This window comes from Scylla paramamosain, chromosome 33, assembly GCF_035594125.1.
Source record: "Scylla paramamosain isolate STU-SP2022 chromosome 33, ASM3559412v1, whole genome shotgun sequence".
Lineage (NCBI taxonomy): Eukaryota > Metazoa > Arthropoda > Malacostraca > Decapoda > Portunidae > Scylla > Scylla paramamosain.
Genome location: NC_087183.1, coordinates 18222368 through 18227367, shown reverse-complemented (window position 1 = coordinate 18227367; position 5000 = coordinate 18222368). Strand labels below are relative to the sequence as shown.

General features: G+C 42.4%; 1 long non-coding RNA gene across 1 annotated transcript in view; it reads right to left on the bottom strand.

The window, feature by feature from the left end:
• The window catches only part of LOC135089880 (uncharacterized), a 113339-nt gene that overhangs the window by 26832 nt on the left and 81507 nt on the right, over positions 1 to 5000 (bottom strand). The window lies entirely within an intron of this gene.

The window sequence follows — 5000 nt, the reverse complement described above, 5'->3', positions numbered from 1 at the left end:
GAAAGGGTGATCGTTGCTTGTTGAGGCGGGGAAGGGGTGAAAAGAAGTGTGGTATTTGCTACTGGGGTGAAAGAAGGGAAGAGGTAATATCTGACGCAAAAAAAAGGGGTGAGAGATAATTGCTGGGATGGAGGGGAGGGGTGTTTGGAATGAAAAAGAGAGATAGGGAAAGCTGGAAGAAATAGGAAGAGGAGGAAGGATAAAAATATAATCAGTTGCCTCACTGGTCTTGCTCTAACAAACTCCACATACAGAGAATAAGTCAGAGTATAATTTCACTTATAGTAATACCAATTAGCGCGTCCACCTGAGCCAAGCAGGTGATAAGACTATGAACAAACTCTCTCCCCTCCCGGTGACGCGTCCCTGCCTTGCACAACACCCCAAGCCGAGGCGCTGCAGGCAATATTGGACCTTTGTTTCCCGAGTGTTGCAACCCCACCAACACAACGCCGGCAGAACAACAACAATAGCGACGTGTGGCTGTGTGTTACTGTGTTGCTGTGTTGCTGTAGTGAGGCACGGAGGCTGTGGGTGACGGCAGCAGCAGCATCAACAACAACAGCAAGAACAACATTCCCACCGCTACCACCACATCCACCACCATCAATAACAACAACACAAACAAACAACAAACGCACGCACTCACACGCACAGACCAATTAACACCACCACCACCAGCAGCAGCAACAGCAACAACAACAACAACGGCAACAGCAACAACAAAATACAAAAGTCAGGGGGAGTGAAAAATGAATAGAAACAATTTGTAAACATCAAACGAAGGCTTGTACTGTTTCTTCCTTCCTGTCTATCCGTGCACTCACTCACTCACTCACTCATTCACGCACGCACGCACTCACACTCACTTCCTCATATATAATCATTGTCCAGGTAGCGAAAAGAAAAACACACTCACCTGCCGTTCACAGGTAAAAAGAAAACGCAGGTAATTAATAATGTTACAGGAAGGCAAGTGATTTAATTAAACGGCCAATTAGGTGCACATATCATTAGCAGAGACACGTGTCCATGAACGGAGCGTTTACTTGGGCACGTGTTGCTGTGGGCATGACAGGGGATGGCAACACCTGCACTGACTCACCTACGCAATGTTAAGGGGAAGAACAAAGGACGTGAATATCTCCTTGCATTGTTTACATAAGGATTCTGACTAAGGGCGATTGGTGAGAAAAAAAGAGTTATTGAAGATGTCAGATCGTAAATGAGGCAATGAATGTGTTGATGGTGAGAATGAAAAGGCGTGAATATCTTGCGTTTTTGTTTACGTTAGGATTCTGGCTAAGGGTGACTGGTGAGAAAAAAGCTTGGTGAGAAAAAAAGCTTGCTGAAGGTGTAAAAATAGTAAATGAAGGTGAAAGTGTTGATGGCTGTGAGAATAAAAAGCTACACATGATTGCAAAAAAAAATAAATAAATAAAAAAGAGTCGTAATGTTCTGTAAAGAAGTGGATAATGCATTGTTGATGATTTATACAAATGACTTGCTAAAAATACTTGTAGCTTATAAAGAACTTACTGACGTCTTAATGCAGTGATTGTGAAAGAGATATAGTGTTTTAGAGAAGAACCTGTATGTGTTCCTGATATATGCAACCCACTTAAGAACACTGTGCTTTATAAAGAAGTTACCGATGTATTACTGTAGTGAGAGTGAAGCTGAAGTGGTCCGTAGAGATTTATAAACTGGTGTTGATGTTGTATGCAATTCACTAAATACTTAATAACACCTGAAGTTTATAAAGGATTTACTGACGCGTTACTGTAGTGAGATTGAAACTGTAGTGGTCTGTAGGGAAACCTATAATATATTCACGTCTGAGTCCTCTCGATAATATATTTATTAGCAATTTATACTTTTTTCATGTATAGATATATAATGCGAGAGTATTTATAATGGAGAGCAGGCAGGTACGGAGGATTACGCGTATACAGTATGAACATGTATTACGTATTAGTGTTAGTATTGGCACTCTGATGAACCTAACTCACCTGACTTACCTGGCCATCCTGACTCTGACATCAACTGTTCCCACGATTGATGGAACTTTGCGAGCCATTAAAGCCCTCAGGAATATATGCTGAAGGGAGGGAGGGAGAGAGGGAGGGAGGGGGAGAAGGAGGGAGAGTGTGTGTGTGTGTGTGTGTGTGTGTGTGTGTGTGTTGCAGGCGATAAAGTCCAGGAAAAGCTTACAACACGGCAGAGGCTTTGCATAGATTTACGAGTACACACACACACACACACACACACACACACACACACGCACTCACACACGTACAGCCCTCCCTCACCTCCACCCCCAACACCCCCAACATACACACACACACAGGATACCTTTCACACCGCCCCTCACCATTCTCCATCTCAGTCACCATCTCCACCATCATCGTCATCATTGTCACCGTGGTTTGAGGCGCTAACACACACGGACGCACGCAGGGACGCAAGCTATTCCAATCGTGTCTCTTAAAGGTGTGGTTGTTGTCTGGTCAGCCGAGAGAGAGAGAGAGAGAGAGAGAGAGAGAGAGAGAGAGAGAGAGAGAGAGAGAGAGAGAGAGAGAGAGAGAGAGAGAGAGAGAGAGAGAGAGAGAGAGAGAGAGAGAGAGAGAGAGAGAGAGAGAGAGAGAGAGAGAGAGAGAGAGAGAGAGATTGGAGAGATAAGGGAAGGATAGGCAAGGAAAAGAAAAGACTAAGGGAGGGTTTTTTAAATGGGAGAGCTAAGGGAGTAAAAATTAAGGGGGACATTTAAAGGGATGGAATTAGGGAAGCCATTAAAAGAAGGGTGGTGTTTAAATGGGTGAAATGAAGGGAAGGAAAACTAAGGGGGACATTTAAAGGGCTGCAATAAGGGGAAGTAATTTTAAGAGGGTATTTAAATGGGTGAGCTAAGAGGGAAGGAAAATAAAATGAGAATCTAAAGGGATGAATTGAAATGGGACAGTGGAAATAATTAAAAAAGGTCCTCCCTCAGTCTTTTGTTTGTTTTAATGATGAAAAAATAAAGGAAATGAGCAGAATCACAATGGGTCGCTATGGTGGCCAAGATAATGACTAAAAAATATAGATAGATAAATGAATAAAGTGTTTGTACAAGTCTTGCTACACGTGATTTGGAAGAGTGATTTGTTTTGATGATGAAAGAAGACACGAATGAAAAAAAAAAAGATAAAAAAGTAGAAAGAAGCAACGCCCCACACACACACACACACACACACACACACACACACACACACACACACACACACACACACACACACACACACACACACAATAATAATTAAGTGTAGGCATAACAAACTGAAAAAAATGTTTTGTGTGTGTGTGTGTGTGTGTGTGTGTGTGTGTTTCATCCCTTCGTGTACGACCTTCACCAACAAAGACAAGGTTGCGGGGTGCCTCTCTCTCTCTCTCTCTCTCTCTCTCTCTCTCTCTCTCTCTCTCTCTCTCTCTCTCTCTCTCTCTCTCTCTCTCTCTCTCTCTCTCTCTTTCTCTCAAGGGGACTTACTTACTGGCTCTCTTTATCTATTATTTGAGTGAAGTGTTCGTAAGATGAAAAAAAAAATTACATCTTCTTTCTATTTACTTCTCCTGTGTGTGTGTGTGTGTGTGTGTGTGTGTGTGTGTGTGTGTGTGTGTGTGTGTGTGTGTGTTTTATTTCCCTATGTACTTACAGTCTATCTATCTGCCTACCTACCTACCTACGTACCCATCTATCTATCTATCTATCTATCTATCTATCTACCTATCTATCTATCTATCTTGCAATTATTACTTTACCCTCATAAATACCTCTCTCTCTCTCTCTCTCTCTCTCTCTCTCTCTCTCTCTCTCTCTCTCTCTCTCTCTCTCTCTCTCTCTCTCTCTCTCTCTCTCTCTCTCTCTCTCTCACTTATCCTCATCCCTCTCCCTCTCCCTCTTGCTCTCACTTCTCGCACCTCTCACTCTCTCCCTTCCTTTCCCTCCGGCTATTCCTGTCGCTGTGAAAAAATAATGAGATTTGTAGTCACACTTTGACCCCCGAAGGCTGAGGTCAGGCCGGCGCAAAGGTCAAACCGGATCAGTGAGAGAGAGGGAGAGAGGGAGAGGGAGAGAGGGAGAGGAGATAGGTTGGAAAAGTGCAAGAGGTGAAGAGGAAGGTAAGAGGAAGGGAGGAGGAAAGGAGGAGGAAAGCAAGCAGGAAACATTGGAACATGAGAGAGAGAGAGAGAGAGAGAGAGAGAGAGAGAGAGAGAGAGAGAGAGAGAGAGAGAGAGAGAGAGAGAGAGAGAGAGAGAGAGAGAGAGAGAGAGAGAGAGAGAGAGAGAGAGAGAGAGAGAGAGAGAGAGAGAGAGAGAGAGAGAGTTTTCATACCAATGTTTTTCTTTATTTTTCACGATTTAAAATTCTGTAGTTTATTGAAAAAAGTAATCGTATTTTTTTGTACGTTTCACTTTAAATAAAACTGAAAAAAAAAGTAGTGGAATCTCAACATTTTTATCTGATAACAGAGATAGTTTCCTTAGTTAAACGAGACCCGTATGTTAAATATCTATGTTAAATATCCTTCTGTGTTCATAAGACCAGTGCGTAGTTGGTAACATTTCACTTTAACCATATTCCACTTTTAAACAAAGCACAGAAGAAAAATCCACACTTTATTGATTGATTAATTGAATTGAAAGACGGAGGAAGGGAGAGAAAGGAGGCGGGAGGAATGAAAGTAAATATGTAGGAAAGAGAGAAATGAGTAATAGATAGAGAATAGGAGGAAAGGTGGAGGAGGAAAAGGAGGAGAAGAAGAAAAAGGAGAAAAGGAGAAGGAAGGAGAAGAAAAGAAGACGAAGAGGAAGAGAAGGAGGAATTACACACACACACACACACACACACACACACACACACACACACACACACACACACACACACACACACACACACACACACGTATTTTCAGTTTTCACTATTTTACAATCCAAGAATAACAACCTAATTTTACTACAAG